At 37.6% G+C, this 16046-nt stretch overlaps 1 pseudogene; it reads left to right on the top strand.

Annotated features, from left to right (window-relative positions):
• Positions 24–16046, top strand: part of LOC100518808 — a 32949-nt pseudogene continuing 16926 nt past the window's right edge.

The raw sequence follows: 16046 nt of genomic DNA, 5'->3' as shown, positions 1-16046 counted from the left end.
AATGAACTTGCTTAGGAACACGGATGACAAAAAAGATGACAGGAGGAGAGGTGGGGCTGGAAGACTGGCTATTAGGAGAAGGAGAATTTGAAGTAAAAGGCAATTTTGAGAGTAAGGGTTTGAGGATCAGGGAGAATGATGTGGCCAGTAACTGAAGGAAGATCTCTTCAAGAGACAGTCAGACCACATGCTCACACACAGATACACACATGTGTGTGAACACACAGAGTAATTTATTTTCCCAGATATAGTAGATGATGACCACATGCATGAAAACAGTGAGTTGACACTGACCCAAACATTCTTGTGAAGAAATACAGATTGTTATATATTTGGATATTTTTCCTTAAATTTGGAAATGTCTTTGATCATAAGTACCATATTCTGGACCAATGATTTAGTTTTGAAAAGTAACTTTCCCTTTTGGAATAAAAGCCATGTACAAGGTATCAATATTATTATTACTATAATTTTAAATATATTTCTTATAAATAATTGATGGTGGTTATTTACTCATCGTTGAATTAGAAATTAGAATTTCTATTCCTATGCTATCCAAAGATATGTGGAAAAAATCACAAGAACTTATGACTGAATGATTGTCTTAATATTCATAATATGGCCACTCCGTGTTTGAAATCCTCTAGAAGATCACATTAAAAATGGAGCACCAGCAATAACAGCAACTTAACAAAGCAACTAACAAAACATTCATTTTCTTGACAACTATAATGTCAGTTATAGTTAAACCTAAAAAAAAAAAAACAACAAAATACAAAAAACAGGGTTCTAATATTTTTTCTCAACAATTACCTCTCTGAAATTATGGCATAAAATCTAGAAACACAAAGAATATGTACATTCTAAATTATTTGGTAAGAATTTGGCCCAAACTAATGTCTAACTCCAAACCACTTATTTGTGATAAAACAGTGAAGAGAACACATTCTGTTGTCAGTTTTTGGTGCCTTTAACCTGAAGGTATAGAGGACAGCCACACTCAAATTCTTTTCTCCTGAACTATTTGCTAATACCACCCAGTATGTCATCCCATGAACTAAGAGGAACATGCAAAGGAACTTCTTACTGAGGTAATTAAATATTCAGTGGAAGGCAGGACTGTAGAAATTAGGATGTCTCACCATTAATTTGTCGAATGACTTTGAAAAAGTCTTTGGAACTTCATTTTTCTCACTATCAAAATGGAGCTAATAATAGTGCCTGAGTGTTAAAGGGTTTGGGGTACAGCCAATTAGGTCCATATGGGAGTCCAGCTCTTAGAAATATTACTGTTCTTATTATCACTAAGGAGCCATTTTTATTTTGTTCTCCTACAAATACGAGCTGCATATTTGCTTTTGGCAAACCAAGGCATAGGCCTGACGTTTCCTTACCAGGTTATTTCTGGTCTCCAGACATGGTTCACTTGGCATTTCTGACATTCTACCCCTGACAGAATGTAAAGAAAGAAGTGAATTTCAATAAAGAAGAGGATCTTCAACTAAATTTGATTCTATTCAATGGGAACTCTTCAAGAAGTGGCCACAAAATTACCTAAAGCCCTTGATCTTATGAGATTCTTCCTTTTATTGGGGGTGGGGTGGGGTGAGGAAGTAAGACTGGGAGGGCAGAAGCTTTGAATAAAAACCTTGAGCTTAGGATGCATCCAACAATTGGTGGACAGTTGTTAATTTAGTTGTGAATGGCTTGACCTCATATTCCCTGAACATATACTGGAAGAGGTTCGAAGGAGTGCGAAGTACAAAATCATGCAGGTAAAAAGCTTAAAGGGTGGCACAGAGCAGATTGAAGTTCCCAAACTTCAACACGCAGAAGAATCACCAGGATTCTTGGTGGCCAAGTAACAGTGGAGAGCTCATGTCCTGCCACGGGTACACTGACATTACAACTGTTTACAGGCTGCCAGAAAAGATTACAGCCAAAGATACAAAGAGGCTACATGGCAGATAGGAAGAGCAGAGATGGGATATACTCCAGACTTCTACTGCAGGGTGGGCAGCCTGCTGACGGAGCAATTACAAGGGCAGAGGCTCCCCAGCCCAGGTCCTGTACCAGGAAGACCAGTCTTCAGAAATTTGCTTATCTGGGGGACATCCAGAGAGCTATGGGAAATAGAGCCTCCACTCTTAAAGGGTGCACCCCATCCCACACTCTGGGATGTGGGGCAGAGCAGTCATTTGAAAAGAGACTGGGTCAGACCCACTGCCTCCTGGAGACAGAAAGGAGGAAACAACCATTTGTTCTGGGGACACAGACACTATCAGTAGCCACATTAGGGCTTATTCCATCACAAGACATTGATACTGGCCAGTGCCCTTTGGAATTCTCCCTCTAGTTAATTAGCACTGTCTGGAGGTCTGTCATTATCAGTACAGGGCAGCTCAAGCCAAGAACCTGGCCTGGCAGAGACACATTTCTGCCCACAAGCTCACTTAAGACCCTGTGAGCCACAGCTTCCCCAGGACCCATCCTTATTCACAGAGGGCCCATGACCTGGATCCACCCACCAGTGGGCAAGACTAGCCCTGGGACCCCAGGACCCTGCAGCCAGAGACTTCGTCACACGTTTCCTTCCACAGAGGGCCAGGACTAGCCCCAGAACAGCCTCACTGATGTGCGTGAAGATACCAGCCACAGGTCCTCTGGGCACTGAATTCACCCACCAGTGGGCATATACACTAACTCTGGGCCCCTCATGCCCTGTAGCCAGAGACTATGGGACCCAGCATAGCCAACCTTTAGCCTGGCAGTAGTCTAGGACTTGGCTTCACCCACCAGTGGCTGACACTAGCCACAGGACAGTGGTAGACCCATAATCTGCATGTCAGCAGTCTGGCACCAATCCCAGGTGCCCTTGACTCTGGCCCTGCCCATAAGCAGACCACCACCAGCTCTGGGACACCATGGGCTCCTCTCAGCAGTGGACATCATATGCTTCAGGACACCCAGAACCCACAGCCAGCCAGGTCAGGAAGCAGCCTTACCCACCATCACCAGTGGCCAACACAAGCTCCAGGAACCCTGGGATCTGCAACCAGAGACTCAGAGCATGGCCAGTGACAGACCCAGGACACTACCCTGGCCCTGACCCTGCACATCAGCTGTTCACACCATCTTTGAGATGACTTGGGACATAGCCCCACTCACTAGCAGGTGGAAACCTGCTCAGGAGCCGCCCAGACCCCATAGCCAGCTGTGCCAGGAACCACCAAGCAGCAAACAACACCACATACAGGACTTCCCATCCCAGCACCTGGCTCTGTCTAAACCGAGTCAGACAGTAAGGACAAGGGGCAACCATGGGCTCAGTGGTGGTTGGGGAGCTTCCTTGCTGTCAGAGTGCTTTCCTGAAACTATGTATTCCCACATGTGTACAGCCATTAAATGTGGTAATCAGATCAGGCCCCAGCCACGTGGGTGGGTACACAGGTGGAGGCACTGGCTGCAGGGAAGATGGCAGTGCAGGCCAGGGGTTGAATATGGGGCCTGACCCACCCAAATCCTTGTAGGGACCATGGCTGCTCCTGTCTGCTCCTGGGACTTCAGAGCCACCCTCCATGTGTGTATAGTGAAGAGGAAGCATGGGAAGGGTGTCAGACTGGCAGACTGCAAGTGTATCTGGACTGGGCTTGAGCAAACAGGTGGTGAGGGCTCAGCAGCAGAATCCCAGGCTGGCTCTTGGCACTCATGCAGCTGCAGAGGCCTGATCTGGCTGCAGTGTGTTTCTAGTCTCCAGTGCAGGTGGAGAAGGGAGCAGGGAAGAGCTTGGGGGCTGGCTTCAGTGATGCAAACATATGTGGGCTGAAGAATTTGAGATACATGGCACTGTGTCAGCTAAGAGCATCTCCAGTGCAAAATCTGCCCATGTATCTGCAGAGTGGGTCACTCTGGATGGGGACCACTCCCACTGCTTAGGGGCCATCAGCAGCCCCTGCTTTTCTTATTTCTAGCCATTTCTATACATCTCAGCTTTGCCCACCTGGGCAGGCTGAAACTGAAGGGGGATTTCATGTGCTGCTCACAATACTGGGGATCTTATATTTCTTTACTGGTGAAGTGAACTCTTTCGAGTTGGTCATTTCTTGGCACTGGGCCATGCTGGCTATGGACTGTGATGACACACACATTGAAGCTGTCTGCCTTCTTACCTTGTATGGTTATTCTCAGGGGTTTTCTTTTGCTGGCTTGCTCAATTTTCTTCAGTAGACCCCAAAGTCTCACAGAGATGTTTTTTTTTTTCATAGATGGTGGTCTAACTGTCGATCTTTTGGCAGGTCTGGTAGCTGGGATCTCCTATGTTATCATTGTGGTAACATCACTCCAGAAAATGACTTTTGAGTTAAAATAATGGGGATTTGATACTCATTTCTACCTTAGGTATTTCCCTTGGGTGAACTATCTTAGTCTCTCATCTTAAATTTCATTTTTTCATCACAAATATGGTACTACTATTCTTACATAAGTTGCTGTGAAAGTTAATGAGATAACAGCTGGAGTGCCTGGGGGAGTTCATGAACTTGACATTTAGTAATGGTGGCTAATGTTGTTATTATTAGTATTATTAGTATTATTATTACTAGTATTATTATTTTCAGTTAGCCTCATATTCATGCCATTCTTATTCTGCATTCTCGTTTGCACTCTGACTCCACCTATTTGTGTTCCTGAGCTAGACTCCTGGCAGACCTCATACTTTTAATCTCATCTGTTTTCAATTCCTAGTACACTCATTTTAAAACATATTTGGTGCGAGTAGTTATGTACTTAAGGATGGAAAGTGTGATGCCACTAACTTTCACGAGCAACTATGCTTAGAAAACATGCTTAGCATGCTCCCGTCATTTCCATTATTTGTTAAAAGGCTAGAAAGAGAAACTTTCCATTTCTTTGTTAGAAGAAGATACCAAATTTAGGTAAATTAATCAATGTTTACACTAATGCAGATAGAGGAGAGATAATAAAAAGGTGACATCTGACTTATGATTATAGGATATGACACAAATTCCTTAGGGATTTGTAGGTGTGTCTTAATCCAAGCCAACTCCATTGTTATTATTATTCCCTTGGATCACTGATGACCCAGGGATAAATCCAAATGTTTCTGTGCTTTAGAAAATGCTGATTTTTCCTGTTAGTATGTCTCTCCAACCCTTTCCCTGAATATCTTTTATTCTTTTAAGATACAGCTTTAAGAGAACCCTCTTTGGGAGTTCCTGCTGGGCACAAGGGGTTAAGAATCTTACTGCAGCAGCTTGGATTATTGCAAAGGTGCAGGTTCAATACCAGGCCCAGAACAGTGGGTTAAGGAGTAAACTGTATTCATAAACCTGTGTAAAATACACAAAATTGAAGCACAATGGGATCAGCAGCTTCTTGGGAGTGCTGGGACACAGGTTTGATTCCCAGCTCAGCACAGTCAGTTAAGGATCTGGCATTTCAATAGCTTGGGTGCAGGTCAAAACTGCAGCTCAGTATGATCCCTGGCCCTGGAACCTCATATGCTGTGGCGCTGCCAAAAAAGAAAAAAATACACGAAATTATTAATAATGACTATTGAGGCTCAGGGAGGTGAGTTGGGAAGAAGAGAAAGCTTGGAATATGCTGCTGGAGAGGAAGCACTTATGGCAGCTTTGGATATGCTACTGATATTTAGTTTTCCTTCTTTAAATTTTTATTGGGTTACTAAAAAACCCTTTCTGGGCACCTCTTTTTTTTGTGTGTGAAGAGTTTGGAAAGCCCTAGAATCTGCAGACTCTGCCTTCACTGGACCTTAGCTTCACCTGGTGCACAGGATGCCCTTGCTACATATTTCATCCTCTTAATTAATAATCAATTTATCCAGCCTGGGTGAAATAAAAATTGAATTGTATTTTTTTTCTCAACAACAAAAAAAATGGTTAATCTTTCTAGTTTGGGGGATACTGACTAGCTCAAACATCAAGAGCAGGAATTTATCAATATGGATGCCACACTGAGTTAGGAGAGTAGACATTGGTCTTTAATAAAACTGGTTTTATTTTTCTCTAAAGTACACATCTCTGTGGTAAATGGCAATGCATACATGTTAATAAATATACACATGCTTACAGGTCCATAAACACTTTTCACCTGCTAATTAATATATGGCTTCCTAGTAGTGGTCTGTGATTCTTGAATATCAAAATTAAATCCATTATTTTCATTAGTAAAGAGATCATGTTTTCAGATTAAGTTCAGTATGACAGCATACCTTTATCTTAGTGTATTTTGCCAATGCTGAGTTCTCTCTGAAAATAATGAGACATCTCCACATGGTAGTCTCCTGGGGAAGTGATTTGGCCCTAGTGAGAGGAAGAAAGTAAATAAGCTGCATGGATGATACTAGAAAAAGTCAAAGATTCAGCTCAACAGTATATTAATCTGAAGGTTCCTTTTTTCTCCTCATGCAAGCTTGTAATGATGATGTGGTGACTGATGGATTTATCATATTTTAATGGGATACTCCTTTTTTAAGCCTTCACTATTCTCTTCATTCCTGATGACTTCATGCTGAATTTCCATACAGTGTGCTTCATTATAATATGATATTTTGGTTCCTGGCACTTCTTGAGTAAATGGTAAGAAATCGAATTAGGAATGCTGAAGTTGAAGAGGAAAACTTAACTATTATTGTCTTGTGCCAAGCAATGTGAATTTTTTTTCTAAAGTAAGAAAGACTGACAGAATTAAGAGCTATAAATAATGAGAGAGAGAAAAACGAAAGAAGGCAATCGTTTGATGTTGGTTAAAAAGAAGTGCATTAGTGTGTTTATCCCAGGGCAGTTATACAAAATGAAGCTTGAAATAGATCACAATCCCTACAGCTAAAATTCAAACACATATTTCTATTCCCTCCTTAACTGCAGAAACCAATAATGTTCTCCAAGTTAGACCTAATATACTTTTCACTAAATTCAAATAATCAAAATTAATGTTGCAATTACTTGAAAAGGGAGAGTTATAAGAAGTTGGTGCAGGTATCATTAACACTGGAGTCATTTTTCCAGAAACAGTTATGGAGTTTTCATGTTGTGATGGTGATGAGTATTGTTAATGAGGTTGGACTTGACTGAAGAAAAAATATAACTGTAGGAAAAGCATGGTTTTACAAATGTCTTACATGTATCATGAAGTTTGGTGCTCTTACTCCTGGCATGGTATTATTGCAGTGGTGGTGAGTTTCTAGTTTCATTCACACCTTAGTGTCTCCACATTTAGACCACATCAACAAATACAAGGCATTGGAGTCTATACTATTCATCATTAGGCATCGTGGACCTCTCTAATGAGGCATAGCGCTATTCTCTATTGAGGTAAAATTCAATACTTCAAGTTTTGGCGACACAGGTAGCTGCTATCAGCTAATTATGTGTGGTAGTGAAATAAAATGCATTTGCTATCTAGAGCCTATACAGTAACTCCTTAAGGTCACACTGTGTAGTCTTTAACCTGTATAATGAGCTTCTGCGGATGATGATGTCGATGATAATGGTAATGATGGTGGTGATGAAGATAACAGTACCCATAGTTAATTGAAAATCTATATTATAACAGGTATTAAGTAAGCTGAAGGAATTACAAAAATAACTTACGATTGTTGTCCTTATGGAATAGGTAAATCTGACTAAAGAGAAATTATATATATGTATATAATTTAATTGTATCAAATATTATAAAGTAAAACTTTTCAAGTGACTAAAGAAATAGAAAATTATAAGACCTGCTATAAAGCACATAATGCTAATCTAAGATCTTAAATTGTCTAACAATAACTGTGATTAACCATACACATTCCTAGAAAGGCACAGCTATAAAAACTTACACGCAAAGAAATAGAAAATCTAAATTGATATATAACAAATAAGAAGATTAAATTGGCAATTTAATTAATTGCCATATGGAGTTCCCTGGCCAGGAATCAATCATAGCCATAATTGCCACCTAAGCCACATCTGTGGCAACAATGGAGCCTTAGCCCACTGTGCTCCCAAGACACTGCCAATCCTATTGGACAACACTGGGAACTCCTGAATTGACTATTTTAAAACTCTCCAGACTCAGATGATTTTTTTTGGTAATTTCTACCAAATTCAAAGGTGAATCAATGGCAATTTTCACAAATAGTTCCAAAAATTGGAAAAAGAGGATACACATCACAACTCAGTCTATAAAACAGTATAATTCTGTTATCAAATCCACAAAAGTGTAAGAAAACTACAGATCAATATTCCCTATAAATGTAGATGCAAAAATATTCTACAAAACAGTAGCAAACATAATCCAGGCAGCATGTTAAAAAAGATACACAATGTAATCAAGTAGGCTTTACCTCAAGTATGCAATGTTGGTTTAACATCTAAAAATCAGTCAACATCACAAATTATATCAGTATAATAAAGGACAAAGATAATACCATAATTGTCAAATAGATGAAAAAAATCATTTGACAAAATTGAAATTCAATAAACTAAAAATAGAAGAAAAACTTGATCAAATTGATAAAAGACCTCTATGAAAGACTCACAGACAATATTATATTTAGTGGTCTAAGTCAAAATATTTTATCCATATATGTCAGAAACAAGGTATCAACTCTCACTGCTTCTATTCAACACAGTCCTGGAGGTTCTATGCATAGTAATTAGGCAAGAAAAATGATTTTGAAAATGATTTAGATTGTAAAAAAAAAAAGTAAGTTAACTATTTGCAAGTGACATAATCTGTAAACAATAAAAAATTCTAAGTACAAAGAAACATTAGACCTAATAAATGAATTAATCCTGGTGCCAAAATGCAAGATCAATATACAAAATTAACTCTATATCTATATAACAGCAATTAACAGCCTAAAAATAAAATTAGGAATTCCTTTTGCAATAGTGTCAAAACTTATTTAGAAATATATTTAATAAAAGAAGTGCAAGTCTTGTGTACTAAATATCATATATCATTGTAGAAAGAAATTAAAGGAAATCTAAATAAATGAACAGAAATACTATGTCCATGGATTAGAATACTTCATATTGTTAAGAGTCAGAGAAACAGTAAAACAAATTTCCCCGAAATTTCATTCATAATACAGAAAAAATGCAACACTTTTGATTGCATTTAACGGGATCAGTAATACCTTGATATCAAGCTTATATATTTCATATATACAGATATATATATGAAAACTGGATAGTATATAAGAAATTTAGAGACATATTTCACATACAGAAGAAAAAAATTAGCCAAATATTAGCAGTTCAAACCCATGAATATATGTAACAAAAAATTCATTATAATTTAGTAGAGTTAAGCTGAGGGATTCAAGGCCAATTTAAAAACAAGCCACCACATTAAGAGATTAAAAAAGAAAAATCATATGATTATATTAAAATAGGTAGAAAACAACAATTAACAAAATCAACACACATTCATGACACAAAAATTAATGTTTTGGAAAGAAGGGATGTTCTTCAACCTCATAAAAATTGACATATGTTAAAAATATCTACCAACTAAAATCATGATTTTATATTAATGTCAGGTATAAGAGTAAACATTCTTGCTACTTTTTAGCATTAGAGGTTATAACCAATTTTATAAATAAAGGTACTCATATTGCAAGACAAGAAATGAAGCTCCATTCACAGCTAATACATTATTCGAGTAAAGACTAAGAAATTTATTTAAAATCTACTAGAAATATTAAGTGAATTTAGCAGATGTATAAATTGCCTATGTTGCATCACAAAATTAGCAGCTTAACAAGATACTTATTTTATTTCAGTTACTTTAGGTCAGAGGTACAGGAGGGTTAGGTTGACTTCACAAAGTTTAGCTGGGTCTTCTGCGTGCAGTTTTATGAAGCTGAAATTAAGGAGTCAGCCAAGACTGACTTTATCAATGTTTTATAAAGGGAGGCAGCCCCTTTATCATTCATGTGATTATTGGTAGTTTTCTTCTCCTGTAGTTGAAGGACTTCTTCAAAGCTGTCAAGGGAGTCAGCTAAAGATGAGTCAGCTAGCAAGTCTTATACCATCTCACCTAATCATGGGACTGGAACTTTTCCTTTTTGCCATATCCTATTTGTTAAAAGCAATTCACAGGGCCAACCTACATTAGAAAATCAAAAATCATTTTCAGCCTGTCTTCTCAAAAATCATACAGTTTGACAACTTAGATGAAATTGACCATTTCTTGATGTATACATACCAAACTCGCTAGAGAAGAAATAAACTAAGTAGTCCTGCATCTATTAAAGACATTGAACTTGTAGTTTCAAACTATTCCAACAGAAAACTCCCAGATTATATAGTCACTGAAAAATTCTACCAAATATTTAAGGAAAGAATACCATTAATTCTATATAAATTCTTTGAGAAAATAGACAAAAAGGTAAAATTTCCAAAATGTTTGAGGCCAGCAAAAAATTAGCACTAAATTACCACAAAAATATAACATAAGAAAAATTCAGGTCAATATTCTTCATTAATATAGATGAAAATAATTTAAATTAATATATTACAAATCAAGTCAAAGTATTTATAGAAATGATAATATGTAATAACCAAGCAGGACTTACTCCAAGAATGCAAGAGTTTCAATTTCAAAAATCAAACAATTTAATATTCTGCATTAGTGATTAAAAGAAAAATGTCATATAAGCATGTCAGTAAGTACAAAAAAAGACATTTGATAAAAGCCAGCACCTTATTACAACAAAACTTTTCAAAAATTAAAAATAGAAGAGGCTTTCCTTAATGCGATGAAGAGCATCTGCAGAAACTTACATCTAACACCATGCTGAATAATAGTGCAACATTAAATATTTTGCCTTATTGATCAGAATAAATGCAAGAATATCTGCTCTTAATACTTTATTTTACATTTGTCCTGAAGGTTCTGCTGTAATAAGATACAAGTTAAAAATAATAGGACAAATAATTGAAGGGGAAAAGTTTCTTTATTTTCAGATAACATGAATGTGTTCATAAAGATACATAACAATTGACAAAGAACCAATACAACTAATAAGCTAATTTAGGTCACAGGATACTGGACAATTAAATCACATCAATTGCATTTTCTAAATACTAGCATTCAAGTTTTGGAAATTTAATTCAAATGTGCATTTTAAAAGCATAAAAAATTTTAAATTCTGAGGAATAATTCTAACAAAACCTCCACTAGACATTTTTTTGCCAGAGATTCCCTCTATCAGTTTTACTAGTTTTCATACCAGTGTCAAGATGACTTTTAAATCTCAGCTCAACTGCCTCCTCTTCTAGGAAGACTTCCTTAATTCATCTCAATTACATTGGGTGCCACTTCATCGATAGAGTCTTATGATCAGAGCATCTGCCTCCTTCTATAACTGCTTTCTTGTCTGACTCCCCCACTACACTATCAAGTCCTTGAGGGCAGGAAATCTGCCTTATTTATCTCTGTATTCCTCTGCCCATCTTGGAGCATCACTGACACATCTAACACTGTAGTCAGAGAAAAACAGTTCAAAAGAGTGATATATATGTATATATTTCTCATATACATATTCATATTATATATATATATATGTGAATAACTTTGCTGTACACCTTAAACTAACCCAACATTGCAAATCAACTATACTTTAATATAAAATAAAAATTCAATTTAAAAAGAGCGGTGATGCACACACCCAAAAAAGTAGACGTTTAGGAAATGCATTCACTTACCTATAAGATTTTCAGTCATTCTATAAGTCAATTTATATGTATTTCTCTAAAGCCTCTTTTATAAAATACCCACCCTGAGGGCTCCATTCTCATAACCTGATAACCTCTTCAAGTTCTCACCTCCAAACACTATCACTTTGGGGATTAGGTTTCAACATATAAATTTGAGGGGGCAAAAGCATTCAGTCTACAGCAAGGGCTTACCATGGTTGTGCGTTGGTTCTTAATCATATTTGCTAATTTTACAAGATAATTCATACTTGGTTGTCTTCATCAAATCAGTGACCTATGGAGTGAAAATAACTAATAATGGATTAGATAAGAAGAAATTTTTGTGAATTTATTTAGTTTTGCTTTTGTCTCATTCTGCTTTATCTGCAAATTTTATATAAAACATATGCATTAAAAACTTGGATATTAATAAAAAAGACATTTTTCTATAAAACATGAATCTGACACACACAGTCACCATTAATACTACATTGTACAGTATTTCATATGTAATATGTGGCAGTGTATTATATATACAGTTACTTTTAATCAATTAATTTATCATGTAAGAATTTTCTTGTGCCATTAAGATATTACACTGATGTAAGAATTATTTGGCACTTACATTCTTCATAAAAAAATTCATGGTTATGAATTAGCATATACCTCTATCTTATTGTATAAGAATGCTTTAGAATATATTTCCAGATGTGAAATCAGCACATCCAGATTCAGAACATATTAAAGAGCTTTGATGCATATTGGTAAATGGATTCCAAGAGCTAATATAATGGCCTCTGGTATGACTATTTTCATTTAAGTCTATGAATCGATTCTTGTATTAACCTGGCATAGCTTCTGAGGAGCTCAATGATTTCAATACGGGATCATCATGACTCACTCTTAATTTGTTCATTTGAGTCATGTTGTGGGATATCAGAAAAATGCAGTGAACTCCTTCACTGCACGGAGGTTGGCAACTGCCACATGGTTCTTGGGAGGAGGTGTGGAGACCTGGTTCCTGGTTGTTGGTGAGGATGCAGTTCTTGTTCTAGATTTACTAAGGATGAAACTTGTGCAAATTACTTAACTTCTGGGAGACTTTTTCCCCATTTATTAGAAGTTTCGTCATCATTCATCCATCCATTAAGCCATTCACAAAATAATTTATTGAAAAGTATGTGTTGAGTTGCTTCTCTGCTCCAGGCACAGTCCTAGGCGCTAGGGGTAGAGTGGTAAACAAAACATTCAGATCTTCATTCATGGAGCTTACATTGCTTTGGAAGACTTGCTTTTTGGGCCCAGAGTTGAGGCATTTGGAAGTTCCCAGGCTAGGGGTCAAATCAGAGCTGCAGCTGCTGGCCTACGCCGTAGACACAGCAATGCAGAATCCGAGCCATATTTGTGATCTACACCATAGCTTATGGCAACACCAGATCCCTGAACCATTGAGCAAGGCCAGGAATAAAACCCACATCCTCGTGGATACTCTTCAGATTTGTTTCCGCTGAGCCACAATGGGAACTTCAAAGAAATTTTTGAAATGGGGGGGAGATAAAGAGGCCTGAGGTGCTTTTATAAATGGTAGTGAGGGAAGGTGTTGTGAAGGGGTTAGATCTACGTGAATGAGATGAGGAAATATGACTAAGGGCATATCTAGGGTATTTCCTTTCCCAGCTCTGGGATTTGTATTTTGCTATAGTTTGGGTTGCCAACTGAAGAAACTCTTGGAGCAAAGTGTTGTTTACTTAGATCACTGGCCTTTGTGAGAGACTCAGCATAAACTGGTGGAATTTTCTCTCAAGATATTCATTTTCCTTTCTCTGCTGGTGCCCCAAATTTCTGGAAAACAGCTAGATGAGTTAAATGAATAGTCACTGAAACTCATGTGTCTGAATTTAGTTTATCCACTGATGAGGATTTGATTTAGAGTAAGTGAGCTCTCCTTTTGTCATCTTATTTCTGACATCTGTATAATGGTGTCAGCGACCTCCATTTTTCATGATTGCTGTGGAGATTAAATGAAATATTAAGTGCTGGGCGCATGGTGAATGATAAAGGGGTGGTAGCCACTGTGATCGTTGCTATGAATGAACTGTCCCCAGTCTTTCTTTCTTATTGTGATCCCCCTGAGATCCTTTTTGGTCATGAAGAGACTGGGATTTGAAGCCCTGGACACTGTCCAGAGAAACCACCCCTTTCCCTTTTGACAGCACCAGTTTCAGGGGTGGTCATGGCCACCTGAGTGCCTGGGTGTCTCCTTCTTGATGCCACTACCACCCAAGACTGTCACATTCCCAGGAGGCCCTTACCCTTCATAATTACATCTTCCCTTGGTATTCCCATATACAACATCCATTTTTTTTTTTTTATGGCCACACCCTAACCCTTAACCCACTGAGTAACAAAGGGAACTCCTTCCAAACTTTTTTTTTAAATCCCGTGCTTCTTTCAAAATTGAGTACACAATGAATCATGGAATTAAGTGTTAAATGCATAAAAATGTTGAAAAGAACAAAAAAAACACAGGAAAAACAGGGGACAATCTTCTGGATCTAGGGCTATACAAAAATTCGATGCCAAAAGCTATGATTCATACAAGGAAAATTTATATTTTGTTGCATAAATCTTAAAATTAACCTTTGTGTAAGACTGTATTAAGAGAGAAAAAGACCAGCTATAGACTGGGAGAACATATTTACAAACCATGAATACAACAAAACACTAGAATCTAGAATACATAATGAACTTTTTTTTTTTAAGTACTTTTTACAGTCTTCTTTTTTTTCTTTTTATGGATGCACCTGCAGCATATGAACGTTGCCAGGCTAGGGGTCAAATCAGAGCTGCAGCTGCCGGCCTACACCACAGCAATGCAGATCTGAACCATATTTGTGATCTATATCATAGCTCACAGCAATCCCAGATCCTTAACCCATGGAGTAGGCCAGGGATCAAACCTGCATCTAGTTGGGTTCTTAACCTGCTGAACCACAACAGGAACTCCCATAATGAATTCTTAATACAAACTCCAGTTTAAAAAAAAAAAGTCTAACTAGAAGATGTGCAGAGGGACCTAAAATGCCATTTTACCAATGAGGTTGTACAGATGGCAAATAAACACAAGAAAAAAATATTCAACATAATTAGCTATTAAAGAAATGCAAATTGAAAGTATAATGAGATATAACCAAACGCCTGTAAGAATGGCCAAAATAAAACTTTTAAAAAGGTGTTAAAACAAACGAAGTATGTGAAGAAACAATCACTAATACATTGTCGGTGGGAAGGTAAAATGTTACAGCTGCTTTGCAAAACTGGCAGTTGCACAGAAAACTAAACATACTACTACAATAGGACCCAGCAATAGCAGTTCTGGGCATTTGTCCCAAAGAAATAAAGACTTATGTAAAACTTCCAAAATTTAAATGTCTAATTTATAGTTAAAACACTGGAATTTGCTCAGGCTGACAGCTTTACCTCTGCATATGCTTTCTGTCAGGATGCTTAAGAGTTCCTTCTTGCCACCTTTTGATCCTAATTATGGCCAGCTGTAAACTAATTAACCTCTCTGGGCATCTCCCAGGAGGGTAAAGTGCTTGGCAGCTGGGGCAATGGCTGCAGTGCAGCTGGGAATAAATGATAACAAGGCATATTGATTCCCCAGGCCTGCTACCCACGTGGGCATCTCCTTGCAGCCTTCTTGCTAGCAGAGATAACAAAAGCAATCAAGAGCAGAACCTTGATGACTGTGAGGGCTTCAACCTTCTCATTGTTTTAACTTTGTTCTGCAGTTTAGTATCTAAGCAGAGTGAATTGCAAATGAATGGAATGATGAATTATAAATAAGTGAATGAATGAACACGTGTGAGTGATAAAAATTCAAAGTCATGTTGTAAAATCAAGTAATCAACTCGAAGGTATTGTGTTTTAGTCATCTATCCTATTGCAAGGGCTCTTCTCGTCCTGGGTGGTTGGAGCTAAGTAGATACAAGGCATATAGTGAGGGCTGCCGCAAGAGGAACTAAAATCCAGTGGGTGGGATAAGAGCATCATTCCACTTACAAACTTGTAAACTTTCTCTGTTTTTTTTTTTTTTTTTTTTTAATGCTTTTTTGTCTGTTTTTGGCCATGCCCATGGCATGTGGAAGTTCCCAGGCCAGGGACTGAACCTGTACCACAGCAGAGAAAACACCAGATCCTTAACCCACTGAGCCACGAGGGAACTTCTTGTTGTTTTTTAATTTATGCTTTTCTCTGTTTCTGTGTGTGTCTGCCTATATGTATACATATAAATAAATGCATATGTTATAT

This window comes from Sus scrofa, chromosome 15 (assembly GCF_000003025.6).
Source record: "Sus scrofa isolate TJ Tabasco breed Duroc chromosome 15, Sscrofa11.1, whole genome shotgun sequence".
In the NCBI taxonomy this organism is placed as follows: domain Eukaryota; kingdom Metazoa; phylum Chordata; class Mammalia; order Artiodactyla; family Suidae; genus Sus; species Sus scrofa.
This window is presented reverse-complemented; position numbering and strand designations above follow the sequence as displayed.